The 18,399-nt window shown below is 44.6% G+C and overlaps 1 protein-coding gene and 1 pseudogene across 3 annotated transcripts in view; both read left to right on the plus strand.

The window, feature by feature from the left end:
- The first annotated feature begins 4,787 nt into the window (after positions 1–4,787).
- On the plus strand, positions 4,788–5,868 carry LOC311350162 (annotated as a pseudogene). The gene is made up of 2 exons: positions 4,788–5,312; positions 5,685–5,868. The product of its transcript is annotated as an uncharacterized misc_RNA (transcript).
- An 11,271-nt stretch (positions 5,869–17,139) lies between these two features.
- LOC311350057 (zinc finger matrin-type protein 4) overlaps positions 17,140–18,399 on the plus strand; it is a 51,692-nt gene continuing 50,432 nt past the window's right edge. For both annotated transcript variants that reach the window (XM_084470097.1, XM_084470096.1), the window contains exon 1: positions 17,140–17,588. The gene's annotated coding sequence lies outside the window, so the exon portion shown is untranslated. The remainder of the gene's footprint in view (positions 17,589–18,399) is intronic.

Below are 18,399 nucleotides of genomic sequence, written 5' to 3' on the forward strand. Positions count from 1 at the left end.
ACACACAAGCACCCACATCCACCATGCACTAGCACACACATGGGGACATCCATCTCTGCCCACACACACACTCACACATGACAGCGAGAGGTCAAACATCGCAAGGGTCCTGCCACACACACACACACACACACACACACACACACACACACACACACACGTTATTCCTGATCAATACTGCTGCGTCACATGGGGAGCCCCCTGTGCTTTTACTTCTGACTGTAAACAGACCATCAAAGCATTTCCTTATGTTGCCGTTACCAAGGTTACCATCGACCAGTATCGCCGGCCCATGCCACACATAGTTTAGTCGGACACACATGAACGCCACACCATCCTCATCAAGGCACACAAACACACAGCCAAACACACACACAGTCAGGATAGTCTAATGGTTAATCAACTCCCAGCCAAAAATAACTGGGTTTGATCCTCATGTACAATGTCTATACCCTTCAGCAAGATGCCCTGTAACCCCGTCTGCTCCTTAATGAGCTGCATCTGATCCACTGTAAGCCACTTTGGATGAAAGTCTTTGCTGAAAGACTGGGAAACACACAAGACCGATGGCCACAGAGAAAACACACAGACGGACATACACACGGTAGGGAGTAAACATGAGCTGGACACACTCGGTTTAGTTCTGTTTGATTCCATCTGATGGTGCATTTCTTTTCTCATCCGACAGTTTGGACGTCAGGAAGAGCCCCGGGCATCTCCGTCCTCCACCAGGTTGACTATGACCATCAAGATAGTGGAAGTATGTCTCGCATACACACACACACACACACACACACACACACACACACACACACACAAGCACATGCACGTACATGCTCACACACACACACACACACACACACACACACACACACACACATGCTCTCACACACACACACACACACACACACACACACATACACACAAACGTACACACACTCACTCACACACACACACACACACACACACACACACACACACACACAAGCACACACACTCACACACATGCACACACACATGTACACACACTCACTCACAGACAAACACACGCACACACACACACACACACACACACACATGCACCCATGAAAATGGGTGAGAAAATGGCTAATGCGATAATGAACATATAAGCACACACAGACATGCACCTGTGTGTGTGTGTGTGTGTGTGTGTGTGTGTCTGTGTGTGTGCGTGTGTGTGTGTGTGTGTGTGTGTGATTGTGTGCACCGTTGGAGCGTCCAAACGCCAATTACACGCTGATGAGAGACATGAGCAGAGGAATGCAGGAGGACTGAGTGAAAGTTTAAAAGTTTAAGCCCTACTTGTCCACAGTTCATTCTGGCTTCCATTGCTCAATAAGCCCTCTGGTCTCCGTGCTCACAGACCCCTGGTCTGCAGTTAACACAACCCAGCAGTTACTCTACACGGGGTTTCTAAATATATCTGCTAAAGGCTTTAGTGAGTGCTGCTCTCGGTGGCTGTTTATGTATGTGCGTGTTGGGATGTGTGTGTGTGTGTGTGTGTGTGTGTGTGTGTGTGTGTGTGTGAGTGAGTGAATGTGAACGTGAGTGTGAGGGGGGTGTGTGTGGGTGCTTGTGTGTGTGTTTGTGTGTGTGCGTGTATGTGTGGGTTAGTGAATATAAGTGTGTGTGTTGTTTGTGTGTGTGTGTGTGTGTGTGTATGGAAATACATTCCCTGGCTCCATCATGGCCTCTCTAAGCTCATGGTATATGAAGCCCTGTAAATATAAATGAAATCAAATGTCTCGCCATTTTAAAGGATTTAGCTCATTTCCAACACTGCCGTGTGGTGCTATCCTGCCAGACGCTTTAGTTACAACCGTATCCATCTCTGTTTTAATGTGACCTGAGTTTGGTTTTCCGGACCTTCTTCCATTTCATTAAACCCTCACTCATATTGCAGCAGTCTGCCTCTCTCCCGATATTCAACAGTAAAGCAAACAATAAAAAACTGTGAACGCACGCAAGAACAGTAATGAACATCGCCCGAGACACTTCGGTCCGATGGTTTTCCTCTTTTTCTTCTCCTGTAACACAAACACAATAACCGGAGGAAAACCTAGAGAAAGCATCAGTTTGTCACTCGTTCCTTGGTAACCACAAAGATACGTTAGAAAACACTGATAGGTGCCCTTTAAAGCCCCATAAAGCAATGTTGGAATGCTTTTAGACAGTTATGTCGTCCAATCGGATCGCAGCATCCGAAACTACCGTCTGCCTCATTGACTCCAGCGCCATGGTCTATCTAAATCATGTATAAAGTCTAGTCAAGTCCAGCCGGGGCCCCTGGGAAATCAGGTCGAATTGGCCCTCCGTTACCTCATCCATCCAGGGGCCAGTGGAGCACATCTGGCCTGGACTAGACCGCAGGCTTCGAGACTTCCAATGCTTCCAGGCTTCCAGGAGAGCTACCACAGTATGACCCAACATGGTCAACATGAGCTGGGGTAAAGGGGCTGCTGCAGCACCTGGACTCTGGAGCCCGGGGCCTCCAGGGGACGGGTGGTACGAGATAGGCTCTGGAGCCCGGGGCCTCCAGGGGACGGGTGCTACGAGATGGTTGATTTACTGATCTGAATCAGAACCATTTTTGTGTGGGTTCCGGGGATTGCAACCCGGTGGTTCCCCATCCCCACCCATCTATTTAAGATTCTCCTTTGGTCCTTGTTTGCTTTCTGCTTCTTTCTCCTTGTTATTAGATGGGGTTGGTGTGCTAGGAAGACAAGAAAATAGATGGATTTTCTCTGTTGTATTTTGAGTAAAAAAGTTTATTTTGAAATGGTTCTTTCGGTTTTTGCCCATGCATGTGTATGTGATTGTACATTTGTGTTTAGTAATTTCATGTCTTTGTTTGTTCAGCGGTATTCTCCACATTCAATCCCGCCTATGATGAAGCTGGCAAGATGAAAATTATGAACGTTCACAGCTCATAACTCACTGCCCCACCCTGTCCCTCTCTCCCTCTCTCCCTCTCTCTGGCTTTCAATGCCAGGAGTGTGAGTAACAGTTTGTCGTTGGCCAACCAGAACACACACGTAGAATATAATAATATCATCACACACAAAACATCAAAAGGCACACGCCAGCCAAAATCAGAATGAGATGCAGAGCAAGCATGGGTGCATAATTATGCACATTACAAACCCAATCCCAAACGCGCTCACTGCACACGCAGACATTTGCATAAATCCCCACATGGATGAACAGAATTCACATCTAGTCATGCACACCACACAATATTTTGCGCACACACACAAAAGCCACAAACACACACATACCCATCACAAACACACAAAAAACAAATGTACACAGGCAGGGGCGTAGCACCAAATTCTGGGCCCTATATACAAGAAGACCTGATGCCCCCCCCCCCCCCCCCCCCCCACTAAAATAATTTAGTTGTACTAGCAGGCAGCTAGGATGATATAGCCATTTCGTAATGCAATGACGTCTGCGGCTAACTAGCCTATATGCCATAGGTTATTATTTATCATGTAGCCTAATAACAGCTTAGTATTAATTTAATATTAACTTGCTTCAAATCAGTAGCCTGCTGTTGCAATATTAGCCTACCGTACACTTTATTTATCCTTTACCTTAATAACCAAGGCCTCATCATTTGAAAGTGGAGCTTATTGTCTGCTCTTGCTTTGGGTTGTCTGTTCGTTTAGCATCGATAACGGAGGTAGTTAAGAATAGGGTTTCATTTTGTGTGTTTAAACGTTTGTGCTCACCTTTCTTAGAAAATAAGTTAGTCAGAACCTGACTTCCTCAATTTTGTCTTCTCTCCCTGTCTTTCTTCACCTTTCTCTTCTGAGAGCGAGACTTCAATTTATTTAACTGTGGCTGTGACATATTGCCGCTAGGTGCGATTCGTGGTGAAATCAGCTGTGTGGACTGAACCATTTAGCACTTTTTGAAAGGGGTGTTCACAGAGTAGTCACAGCAGTCTTTACTTTTAACAATAATATACCAATTTATTAAACAAATTCTCTAAGCTTTCATTTAGATAATCATCATGACATTTAGTTATGTTATTAAACTATTTGAACAACAATGAAAAAATGGGCCCCCCTCTGCCTTGGGCCCCCCCAAGCCTGTCTCCCTTACACCCCCAGTCCATCGGCCCTGTACACAGGCACCACAAATGCATGTGCGTGTACACACACTCACACATACAAAGACACATGACAAACCCAATCAAATACCACCAACACATGCACATAACAACAGAGACACACCACCAAGCCAATCACACACCAACAAAACACCATCAATATTAACGCACTATTTTCCAACCTTAAAGGGATAGTTCAGGATTTTGGACATCGGGTCTCATTTCCAAGTGAGCCAGTGTGTTATTTATCATTGGAGACCGTTTTTAACAATTTTCATTCAGTCCTTCTATTTGCATAGATCGCTGGTGCTAGGCTAGCGCAAGTCGACGGGACCTGCTAGCCTGCCAATAAAAACAGTCTTACCCACTACACAGTACACAGTACAAGAGGCAAATCAATTATTATGCCATACTATCAGTGTAAATGTCTGTGTTGATAGAATAATGTTTGAAATTAAACTATCCTTGTATTGCATTGCATTTTGAGGGACTTGTGTCTCAGGAGCAGGGTAGTTTATACTTCCATATAGGCTACGGCAGCTGCAGACTGATATTACCTATGCAACCGGATCTATTATAGTTTATTTATCTGCCGCTACCGAAGCAGAGTACTAAGAGGAATTGTATTAGCCTATTCATTACACAAGAGATGGCCACGTTTGAAAGACAACATAGCAATGTGTCTGATTTTGAAGATTTTGAAGATTTTGAAGACGATGAGGAATTACTTGGATCCAACGAACCGTACCTGTACGAACCGGAATACACGGACAAAGAACTGAGAGAGATGGATGCCCAAAGGGCAGAAAGAGAAAGAGCGTCTGTAGAGACAGCCCCCACTGGAGCTGCAGTAGAGAACCGGTACAGAACATCTGGAGACTGGTGGTGCCAGTGCAGAGAATGCATAAAAATGCAGACAGACGACGAATGTTTTTGCTGCAGGGAGTGGGACTTAGTTATCCCACAGATTCAAGAAATGGAGCTGGACACTAGTTTTCAAGATCTAGATGTGTCTGGGAATAGCACCTCCCGAAACAAACCAATCTGCATAACGGAGCACCAGGACTTCCCCCCCCCTTCTAAATCGAGGAGTGCTCAAAACATTCTTCTCCTTCAATAAAATCAAGTGGAAAAGAAGACCCAGACCCAATGGACCCAAAGGTCACTCTTGTAAGTGTGCAATCCAAACAAAATGATATTATTTGTTGCCTAGTTGGAGTCCATACATGAACATACCATATCAATTCTTATACATGGTATGTTCATACATGGGCTCCAAGTCTGCTTTATAGGCTAAGCCTACACTTTACCCTTGATGTACAACCACAGCCTCAGTCTTAAGAGTGGCCGATAATCGAGAAAGCTAACTCTAGCCAGCTATTACTATGTAGGCATAGGCCGTAGGCTTTTTACCCTAAAGAATTCAGCAAATCAGTCTACCACAGCAGTAGGACCATTGTCTTTATGTGGGCTATTACCCAAGTTTAATTTTGGCTTTGCTAAGAGCCTGCTCCCAAAAGCTTACTTGTTTTCCTTCTTGTTTTAGGCAGTACCGATTGGTGGCCTACCGAATCGTTCTAGAGCGGGGGTTGAAAGGAACACAGCTGGGAAGAGGCAACCGGCGTGTTCTTCCATCCTGTGTTGTGACCAGCATCTGAAACAAATACCCTTCGGCCACTGGACAATATGTTGGCTTCAGGGAAGCACAAGATGCTCTGAGATTGTTCTGAACACAACACTACTGTAGGCTACTAGAAAACATTTGCTACTGCACCATATCCTTTATATCAAACACAGAAAGAACACATACATTTGGTTGATTTGTATAACTTTACTTTTGTATATAAACAATTGTGTTCCAATGTTTACATTTCAATAACTGTACATAAATGATTCAATAAATATAAGTTTGCTGTAATCCTGTTGTATTAGGCTACTAATAAGGTGTCCCCGACTGAAGTGCGCTTCTCGGTTTACTTACATCTGAGAAAAGTAGAATTCCGCCACACTGAGAAAGTAGTCCCTCAATATGCAAGGCGATGCAGGGATAGTTTCATTTCAAACATTATTCTATCAACACAGACATTTACACTGATAGTATGGCGTAATAATTGATTTGCCTCGGGTGTACTGTATAGTGGGTAAGGCTATTGGCAGGCTAGCAGGTCCCGTCGACTTGCGTTAGCCTAGCACGAGTGATCTATGCAAATAGAAGGACTGAATGAAAATTGTTAAAAGCGGTCTCCAATGACCAATAACACACTGGCTCACTTGGAAATGAGACCCGATGTCCAAATTCCTGAACTATCCCTTTAAAACTGCTTTTACAGCTTTCTTTCTCAAGTAAATGAAAAAAGGAAGGATGCAAGCGGGGGCCACAGAACAGGTGTTAAAGCCACAGGGGCCAGGGGCCACGGAGGCCAGAGAGGGAGCACCCTGATGATGGGGCTGTGGTTAGTGGCTAGTGGTTAACGCTAACCACAGCCCGATGCTGGATCTCCAAGTGCTTTCAGGCAAATATCTCATAATTATCGGCCATGAAAGATGAGCGAGCGCAGAGCGACGCAGGGCTGCCGAGTTTCACCACGAGAACGACCCATCACCCCGCATCATTATTATTGAAACTTAAAAAAGAGATTCCTGCATTATAACATATTGTTCAATTCTGACGAAAAATGTGATATTTGTATAGAATGGAATGGTACTCGCGGAACACACCGACTCTTTGTGAGATCAGTTCCCATGGAAGCAGCGCCATCAACGGCTTCACTCAAGAGCTCATACCGGGGGTCCCTGTGACGGAGCTGTGATAAAGTCTCTAGGCCTTGTTTTGCTTCACATTGTAGAAACCATGTTGACATGAAAGTACGTTGTGGCTGCAATTGTTCAGCTAAGGAACGCTTCAGTGATGCCATTGAGAGACATGGAAATGGCCCTCACTCATCTTCCATTAGAAGTAACCAGCAGGGCTGTTCAAGTCTTCAGAAATCCTTGGAGTTAGATTTGAGTGGCCCGATCGTTTGGGGCCCGTTCGGGGTCACCACCACGCACTGAAAATGTGACTACTTGCACCCATTTCCCAAGTTTCATAACCGAAGTAGACCCTCAAATTTTTCACCAAGTTGTGATAAGCTAGCTAGGTCCAAATCATTGAACGCTAGCTAGGTCCACATCAATGCAAGAGCCCCCTCCGTTCATTGGAGGCACATCCGTCAGTGACAGAGCACACACCCACGCACACACCACTCACACACCTACACAAACACAGAGGATCACCATGGTGATCTATGTACCATATCATCTTAAAACTCCTTCCACAGGATACCTGGCTGTGAGACCACTGGGGAGACGTTACTCACATGATTGGCCGAATGCGCACACACACACACACACACACACACACACGCACGCACGCACGCACACGCACGCACACACACGCACACACACACACACACACACACACACACACACACACTCGCACACACACACGCACACACACACACACACACACACACACACACAGCAACACAGCAGATCGGGGGGAAACATAGCTGTCAATCAAATATCTTGGCAAAACCTGGCTGAAACAACGGGACAAACCTGAAGGAAATGATGGTTATTGAATTAGTAGCAGAAAAGCTGTCTCTTCTCACACAGATGCTTTGAGAACACAACACAATACTACACACGCACACACACACACCAGACATACACGGGAACATTCAGTTTAAAACGAATAAACTAGGGTTAGCGCTCACAAGTAATTAAGTTTGATGGGTTTAGCAAGCCACCACTTCCTCTCCAGTCAATGTGTCTGTTGAAACACTTTCACACACAGACACGTGCACACACACACACACACACGCACATACATTCTCCCTTAGTGTATTTTAGACTTTTCTGTTGTGCCCATTTGGGACAGAGGGCTGCCTTTAGCATGCGTGTGTGGTTTCACTGTTGGTGCCTTACAGGACATGTGTGTTTTCATGTCTGCGCTGGTCTACACGCATCTGTAATGGTCCGTATATTTGTGTCTTTCTGTGTTGTGGGTTTATGTGCGTGTGCATGTGTGTGCAAGCATGTGTGTGTACACAGGTTAATGTGTGTGTGCGTGTATGTGTGCATTCGGGTGTGTGTGTGTGTGTGTGTGTGTGCATGCCTGCTTCAATGCCAGCATAAGCATGCGTGAGTGTAAAGTGTTTATATGTGTGTGACAAAAAAGGGATGTTTGTAGTTACAACCTCTGCCGTTTTGGCCGCAGATATTTCACTGAAAACATCCAGTCACTCCGCTCCAACTACACCACTGCATTTCCTTTTCCGTCTATCACTGTCACATGCACAGACACGCGTGCAAACGCAAAGTTGGTGGCATGCCAAGCATGTGGCCCCCGCCGTCCCTCCCTGGGAGCCACGGTGTTGGTCCCAGGTAGACCCCCACACCGCTAATCTAATCACTCCCTCAACCCGGGCCCCTGCCGGAGAGGTAGCTCTAGGCAAACTCTATTTAACCTCAACAGGTACTATGCCCAGAATATAATTCTCTCACACAGACACACACACACACACACATACACACACACACACGTACACACACACACACACACACACACACACACACACACACACACACACACAGACACACACACACGTACAGACACAGACACATACACGCTGCCGACTGCGGAGAAAACGCCTAAAGCGCAAGGCCTATGGTTAATGTTTTCGTTCGGCCCCCCCGCCTTGACCTCAGAGACCAGGAGTTCAGTCTCGTTAAGTGGAAAGCCCAATGCATTTTTTTTTGAGGAAGAGGTGGAATAACGGTGCCGCTGGATCGGGGGGGGAGGCTGACCCCGCTTCAGTCTCATGCCGGTGGTTGTTACGGATTTCTGGGGGATTTAAAGGAAAGCCGTTGGGGGATAATTTCATTGTTGTCCACAGCGGGGATACACAGGGAGTGGAAAGTCACGACGCTGTGGGAGCGTTCGCCGGTCGTCATGTATGGAAGCGATCAGGGCCGAGCTTAGGGCTCCAACGCTCAATGTGGGTCGGATCGCTCTTTACTGTTTTGGTGTGCGAGCGAGCGTCGTGTATAGAGTGCAGTGTGCACATAAACACATTAATACCACATGTACACCGAGTTGTCTGTATTCAGACAGTTGATTTGTACTTCTGTACTAAACTCCAGGTTTTGTTGTTTGCATGATGTAAGATCCCATGGGTACCCAGGTGGGTTATGCATTCATGTGCAAGTGCCCTTGGGTGTGTGTGTGTGTGTGTGTGTGTGTGTGTGTGTGTGTGTGTGTGTGTGTGTGTGTGTGTGTGTGTGTGTGTGTGTGATTCAATTGTGGATGTGAATTTGCAATTCCACTGATGCACACATACAGCTGGTGGTCTCCAAAATGACTGTCTCACATTAGAGCACTATGAGCATGTAGGGGATGAGAGGAGAGCTTGGGGAGCAGAGGCACAGTGGAGAGAGAGTGGAAGAGGGTGAGAGAGAGAGAGAGAGAGAGAGAGAGAGAGAGAGAGAGAGAGAGAGAGAGAGAGAGAGAGAGAGAGAGAGAGAGATGGATTGACATTGAGAGACATGAAGAAGGGGGAAGAGAGAGAGAGAGCGAGAGGGAGAGAGAGAGAGAGAGAGAGAGAGAGAGAGAGAGAGAGAGAGAGAGAGAGAGAGAGAGAGAGAGAGAGAGAGAGATATGGATTGACATTGAGAGACATAAAGAAGGGGGAAGAGAGAGAGAGAGAGAGAGGGGTATAGCAGGGGACAAAGGCATGCACAGGCACTACTAGACGGCCGGGACGTGATGAGGTAGGAGGTTTAAGGGATTAGGCCCCTGAACCCCCAGTGGGAGCCAAAGGAAAGACTTCATGTGAATCAGGAAGATGGAAAGCAGACAGCAAAGGACACACAATGATGTGATCCATACAGTAAGCCACCAGAGAGCCAGCATTAGCTTCCAGTGTGCAGGAGAATATGTGACAGCACATTGAACAAATATATTAAGCATAGAAGACTAAACAGTGTAGGACATGCAAATATATCTCTGTTTGTGTGCATGTGTGTATGTCTATGTGTATGTGTATGTGTATGTGTATGTGTGTGTGTGCGTGTGCGTGTGCATGTATGTGTGTGTGTGTGTGTGTGTGTGTGTGTGTGTGTGTGTATGGGGGAGGTCTGTTTTGACACAGAAACATTCACTGCATGGTTCAACTTTACAGTAATATTCGCAGGCACACAAATTTGCATGTAAATGTGTGTGCAAATCTATTTTATACACTCCACAGTGCAGACACATGAAAAAAGACACATACCCACACTCACAAACCCGTATACGTATATATACACACACAAACATGTCACACACACAAACACATCACACACACACACACACACACACACACACACACACACACACACACACACACACACACAGACTCCTCTAGGCGAATTCCAGGGAGGCATCTGTAATGAACGATGACTCATTTCAATCTAATTATAGGAAACAAAGGAGAGGAGACAAATCAACTCAAAGTGATTTCAGTAAAGGAAAACTCAATTCCAGCGTGTAAACTAATTTCACCCTTGCTGTAATTAATCTTGTTTAAGATAGACGGGGGTTGAATTAATTGTACATCATAAAGCCCACAAAGAGCTTGTCTCTTCAACTCGATGACTTGTCTTTCCCACTTTCTCTGTCTTTCTTTTCTTTATTACTCACTTCCTTCTGTCCTCCCTTCAGTCCACTCCATACCTCCCTTCCACTTTCAACGATGGAGCCTAATATGAGAAACAGTGCTATAGTGCCCCCTAGTGTTTTCTATATGTTTGACAATAAAGGAATAGGGAATTGCGTCCATGGACCACAGACATGATCATAGACCTGATAAACCATTGCCATTTTCCTGTCCTTTATTGCTTTTTATGGGGTAGAAAGTAACAGGCCATACACTTGCATTGGGTGAAAGTGTAGAACTGAAAATCAAAAAGAATATTAAACAAAACAAACACATTTGATTGTTAAAATCTCAACCCTAAGTCAAGGCGCCATGTGAAGATTCCTAAAAATAACCAGGTTCCGTGTGCAGCACAAATGTGTGTTGTATTGTGATCAACTATCCACTAGATGGTGCAATACACCAATTTCAAAGGGAGCCGGTACTACAGTGTTTGTGGGTACAGTTGAGTAGAGGTCACTAAAGGTCACTGCAATTCAGAAGCATCATCCATAATTGACTTTTTTCTCTAATGAACAACAACCGTTCAACTAATTTGTGGACACACTGTTGATACACCCGCTATGTGGAGCACAGTTAAAATAATCGAAATTAGATTAGATAAATTGGATTTGGCCCAATGCCTTGGGGTGAACACTTACAGCAGGACAAGAATACAACAGGCAACACGTTTAGAACGATAACAGCCTGACATCAATAAAAACATAAACTACAACGCTCTCTACTCACTTATCTACAGCTCATACTGGCTGTGTTGGTGTTAAGGCAAACAGCATAAATCACCTTCAGATCTGTGGGTGCATATCTCAGTCTGCTGCGATCCTATTTAAAAGATAGAGCACAATGCATCGCCTAAAAGCAGGCCCATAAATTACACGCAGCTTTTGTGACGGTAGTGACCTATTACAAGTGGGGCTTAACATAGGGTCATTCATACATTCAAAGCGACATGCTAGTCGTCACCGCGATGTGGATACACTATGAGTAGGCCGCGTGATGAGTGATTGAGTTGTGCATTCAGTGTCGAATGGCGAGACCCTCACCCAATGATCCATACATAAGTTATTCACTTAGCAAACTACTTGACATACGTGCTCACGATCTAAATCAGCCCGCATCTGTCAGGGGGGAATAAATAGACGCTGGGTGACGAGTATCATGCTGCGGCGGCCGGTGGGCTGGGATATATCTGTTTGTATCTGCGCTTGTTGATGTATTACTTATGTCGGTTCAACTCTAGCGCTCGTGGATTTATTACTCATGTCTGGGCTGGCACACCGGACACTGGGATCTTATGATGAGCTAAAGGAAATGATAGCAGGCTAACTGAGAGATGGGAATGGGAATAATAAATCATTTTGATTTGGGAGGGATCAAAAATACTTTGCCTTGACTGGCGTTAAAATATAAACTAGAAACAATAACATGTGGAATGATGTCTGTAAATAGATCCTGGTCCTTGAGCTCTGCATAACCAAACTACTTTTGCTGGTCTGATAAAGAGCAATAAAGGTCTCTTCTTCCTCGCCCAACTTCACCTGCCACACAAACTCAATACAAGTAGGAAGCCACAAGCATATTATTTTTATGTCAAGCTTAGCCTTCAATAGCCTACAACAGGTGTATTCAATTGAGGTCTGGGAGCCACATCCGGCTCGCTAAACATTTTCATTCGCCCTGTAAATGATTCATTATAACAAAAACGACCAGCTGTTTCTGGACAAGAATGTGAGCCAATTCAATTTCCTCCAATTGAAAAGTGTTTTATCCGCATTGTGCAGCTCCTACGATCAACCAATGACCCTACACACTCTCAGCTCGTGCCAATGTCTGTCTCAAAAGGTTTTGAGTTTGAGGGCTAAAATGTCATTGGCCATAGCCTACTCCCCGAGGAATAGGCTGTGAAATATCTATTAGGTAATGACCAAAGCCAATATTGATCAGCAATGAGCCCATCATAGTAACAAAAGAGCACAATCTGAGAAGGCACTGCAACACATATCACTCAACCTTCAATGGAACATATCCCATGGGTTCAGATGCTTGTCCAATCAAAGTGCAGAGCCTCTCTTTTAATTACAAACTGAGGGAAGCTTAAATGTTGTTATCGTGTTCAGATCAACAGAGAGCTACCAAAGACTCCCTCTGTGTTGCATGGATTTTTGGTAAAGAAAAAGAAAAGAAACCCTTCAAAGTTTCTAAAACGGTAAAAGGCTGCATGCTAGCTGTCCTTGAAGATATTGTGAAGAGAATAATCGTTTTATCTGAAAAAGGGCAATATCTGACGATTAGAGTTGAAGCTCTTGCAACAGATGTATTCCAAACCTTTTTTGATCAGCTAAAATGAAGCAGAGGTGATGTCGCTTGCTGTCAACGAGTCAACAGACCACAGCGATGTAGTTGTGCGTGTACGTATGTCGTACTTACTTATAGTACTGAGTTGTGTAGCAACTTATACTTGATATCTTTGTTGTATATGAGGAATTGGTCAACCTAGCGATTGTTAGTGCTTTGCACTTGGTTCTATGAACTTCTGACAATGTACTTATTGTAAGTCACTTTGGATTAAAGCGTTTGCTCAATGCCCTTAATGTAAATGTAAATGTACAATTCTATGATGGAGAGAATTTGATTTTCAAGATGTGCTAGGACTGTTCTGTTCTGTTGATTGTAAATAACAGGAGCACTTGTTCCTTGATGTATTTTTATATCAGGCTATTTCTGTTGAGTGCTAATGTTCATTTGTTGCTCGATTGATTAATGGCTGAGGTCATTTATTTTGATTTTTCCTTTAATAAAACAAAAGGTTCAATGTCAAAATGTTCAATTTATTTTGATCTGCCACATTATTGAAATGCTTTTTGAATTTGTCTTTTGAGGTGACTTGATTTTACACATGAAGAATAACAGACCAATGTATGTATGAACTGACTGCTCTATTGGGCATGATAACAATTTGTTTTTCTTAGATAAACAAATATTTGAACTTATTATTTTTTATAATTTGTTGATCTTAGATAAATACATTGTGAATATATACACACTCTCTACTTTATGCACAGTATTCTATGAAGTGTTGTATTTCATGATCACGTAAGTGCCTAGGTGCACTGATACAACTTAGTAGTACATTAGCGTGTGCCTACACAATGTGTGTGTTCCATACAGATAGACAAATCAAACAGATCAAACAAATGGTGTTAGCCTCCCCTTTAAGGAAAGGAGAACCCTGCTCATAAAAAGTGAATTTATAACGGCGCTGGATCTCAGCAGGCCTGGGTGAAATCCTCACTCACACCGCTCTTGGCCGGTCAAACGTGGCGACAAGTCAACTTTAGCAGTGATATAGGGCCGCATCTGCCCTCGTTCAAAGTCAGCTGTCTGCAGACGTCTACTTTGGATATGAACTCAGCTATTGCTGATGCTCCCGAAATCAAATCTCTATCTCTGCTCTACTCCCCCTCACCTGTTGTCAATAAACACTTTGTTTTAGGGGACACGACACACACCCACACACACACAGTACACACCCACACACACTACACACTACACACTACACCCACACACGCACGCACACACACACACTACACAATACACCCACACCCACACACACACACACACACACACACACACACACGTTGGACTCACTCTCATTTGACCCGGCCCTTTCGCTTTACTTCCTCTTCCCCCAAATGAGCCCGTTGGGTTTGTCCCTCGGCTGTGTAGGAACTCTGTGGGGTTCAAAACACCACCAATTCCAAATGCATGCGTGTCGGCGTTGATAGGGGCCAATTTGGGAAGCAAATGACACGGAACACGGTATGGAGAAATATTCTGGCTCTTTATTTGGTTTATTTGTCCTCTCTTTATTTGTTTCAAGCTGGAGCGAGGGAGGGAGTGAGGCTGTGGGGGTCGTACCTGCCTTCTGCCATATACTGTACTAGCAGGCTAGCGGACTAGCTGTGTGTTGGCACAATTAAGCGGAGACCCGACCCCCTCGCCAACCCACCAACGCTTTGAGCCAAGAACCCCCCCTCCGAGAACCCGTCTCCACTGAAGCTGACATTATAAAAAGCAGACTAACATTAGATTTGTCCCACATACACAGACAGATTCACACACAGACACAGACACACACACACACACACACACACACACACACACACACTCACACACGCACACATACTCAGAATCAGACTTTGGACTGGGCCGTCTCTCTCTGGGCCCGCTACCCAACAGAGGCCTGGCTGATGAGGGGATCCTAAACGCTTTAAAGGAAAGGAGCATTCATCCAACTGTTGATAGGACACAGCATTGAAACACAGTGCAGACTCCAGCCCTGCTAACGACTACCCTTTAATCTCCTGCTCTCTCTCTCTCTCTCTCTCTCTCTAGCTCTTTCTAGGTCTCTCTCTCTTTATACCTCTCTCTCTAACGCTCCCTCTCTCTCTAGCGATCTCTCTAGCGCTCTCTCTCTCTCTCTCTCTAGCGATCTCTCTAGCGCTCTCTCTCTCTCTCTCTCTCTCTCTCGCAATCTCTAGCTCTCTCTCCAGCACTCCCTCGGGCACTCTCTCTCTTTCTATCTCTAGCTCTCTCTCCAGCACTCCCTCTAGTGCTCTCTCTCTCTATATATCTCTAGCTCTGTCTCGCTCTCTCTCTGTCACTGTTTTTCCCGACATTGCAGGAGCTGTCGATCATATAAAAGCCATGCCATTAGGTTGTCTGTTTGCAACCACGGTGCAAGTGTTGCACTTTACCTGGCAAACATTAGCCAAGTGGAAATGTCTATGATTGATACCTCAGTCTCTTTCAGTAACTCTCTTAGGGGAAGAAAATGCACTGAACTGACCCACACGCACACACACACGCACACACACACACACACACACACAGACACGCACACGCACACACACAGACACACACACACACACACTTTGAGTCCCCTGTGCTAATGATGTACAAGCCAGCCATAAATAAAACACTCATCTTGTGTCTTTTAGCTGTGCAGTGTTGGCATCATACATCCTCAGGCCTGCCTTGCTGCACGTTTGATAAGTTTGACTTTTTTGGCTTTCTGTGTATTGGTCCAGGGTGTTTTTGTGTGTGTTTGCACGCGAGTGTGTGCGTATTTGAATGTGTGTGTGAATGTGTGTATGTGTGTGTGTGTGTGTGTGTGTGTGTGTGTGTGTGTGTGTGTGTGTGTGCGTGCGTGTGCGTGTGTTTGTGTGCGTGTGTGTGTGCATGTGTGTGTGTGTGTGTGTTTGTGCGTGAATGTTCACGTGGAGGGTGTGGAGGGTGTGTACATGTGTTCATCCTGTCCTCCTCAATGATGGCTGCTGTCACAGACTTTGAAAGCATGTAATAGGCGGCTATTCTCTCGGAGTGAATGCTTATAGCTCGCAGCGGGCGAAAAGGCAAACTGTTTGGAGAGGAACGGGAGATAGGCTATTAAGAGGTGCTAGCAAAACAGTGCACGACCGGGGAAAGGTGTTCTCAGCAAACTACAGATTGTGTACATTGTACATGGCAGCTTTGTGAACCTGTTTCAGTGAAGCTGTGGGTTATCTTGGATGGATTACAAACATCTTTTTTTGTGTTTTCTAAATTATCGCTGGTGTTAATACCCACCTTATGTAAAGTCGAATGCATAAGACGTAAAGGTTCCCCGACACTTGACAATTCCTAGAAGAGCCATATCTAATAAAAATATGAGTCATATAATAAAAATATGAGTCATATAATAATAATGAGTCATATGTATTGTACATATTCAATAATATGTACAATACATACTAGTGTATATATATATATATATATATATACATATATACATACATATAAGACTTTATAAAAATACAAAGTAGATTACATTAGCAACCCCCCCCACACACACTCACTCTCTCTCTCTCTCTCTCTCTCTCTCTCTCTCTCTCTCTCTCTCTCTCTCTCTCTCTCTCTCTCTCTCTCTCTCTCTCTCTCTCTCTCTCTCTCTCTCTCTCTCTCTCTCTCTCTCTCTCTCTCTCTCTCTCTCTCTCTCTCTCTCTCTCCCCCTGACTCTGCTTTTCCCGCTCTCTGACTCTCTTCAAATTAGGCACTTTATGTCGTACCTTGTGGGTGCATTGTGCGGAAACCCACTCGCGGCTCGGCAAGCGCTTCAGCTTCCACTCTCGCTGCTGCCAATCGCCCATAGAGAGGGTCTCGCATCTGACAGCGCTTCCTTCTCCTCGGAATCTCATCTGAGGGGCTGGTCTGGTCACTCGATACGTGAACAAGACAGCCGCAGGCTCGAGATCGAGCAATTACATTCTCTTTCATCTCGCCTATTTCCACTCGTGGGATTGCTTACTTTGTTGTTGTTGTTGTTTGTTTTTTTCCTCCGCGTTTGTTTGATCCGCGTGGACGATATCAACAGACCGTCATCCCTGAAGCTTCGCGATAGTAGTGCGAGAAGATAGTAGGCTACTCGGTTAGAGGACAAGTGCACATCTCATACGAGGCATTTGAATTCCACGGCAGGGCAACCTGTATCCCATAAGTAGAAGACTTCCTTTCGAGAAGATAAATCCATATATTGGTGTCGCCGACGACTTGCGTGCGAGAAGTTTTACGGATTTACAGGTGCGCCAATATTTCGGAGGAGCTTGGTGAATGGTTCAATAGTAAGGAGCTGCTGGGTTGCGTGGATAAGGAATCACTGCCCGGGCGTCAAGGTGAGTCCACGCATGATCATTTCGTTGTGTTTTCTGGTGTGTTCGTGATATTTAAAAAATATATAAATAAAATATATATATATATATATATTTTTTTTTTTTTGTTATTGCGGGGCATTTGAATAATGTTAAATGTCATGTTTTCCTGCAGAATATGGCTGAAGATTAGTTGAAACAACCGAGTTGTTTGTCCGTTATTCTGGCGGGGGGGGTTGCTCTTTTGGAGGGATAACAGGTTGCAATCACTGCGGTTTAATGGGAGGTTATTTGTGGACATTGAGAACGACAAGAGATCAGTTACGTTTCTGGAACTCCATTTATGATCCCCCATAATAGTGTGAAACACGACCTATTCATAAAACCGAAACCCATTAAAAGTTCCACATTTTACTACAAGGTCCTATGATTTATCGAGTTGACATTGGTGGTTAGTATTAATATGCATACGATGAAATTTCACTCCGACTTTTTGGGCTCGTATGGTATTTGTCAGTCTGGCAAAGAGGGTGATAGGCTAACTTCCACCCTCTGTCAGTTCCATGGACACACACACGGCACACCTCAACACACTTAAACACATAGACAACTCCACAAACGACCTTCGTCACCACATTTGTCACCATGAACTAGGCTACTTAACTGAGTTGTCCTCACGTGTTAATGAAATACATTTTAAAAAAACAACTGAATAAGATAAAACATGTTTAATGATTATAATGACTACTGACAGCATGTCTTTATTGTGAGACCAATATGCATTGTGCCAAATGCCTCAAAATATGTAATTTAAGCTCTAAAATGTTCAATATAT

This window comes from Micromesistius poutassou, assembly GCF_964030765.1.
Source record: "Micromesistius poutassou genome assembly, chromosome: 7".
Classification (NCBI taxonomy): domain Eukaryota; kingdom Metazoa; phylum Chordata; class Actinopteri; order Gadiformes; family Gadidae; genus Micromesistius; species Micromesistius poutassou.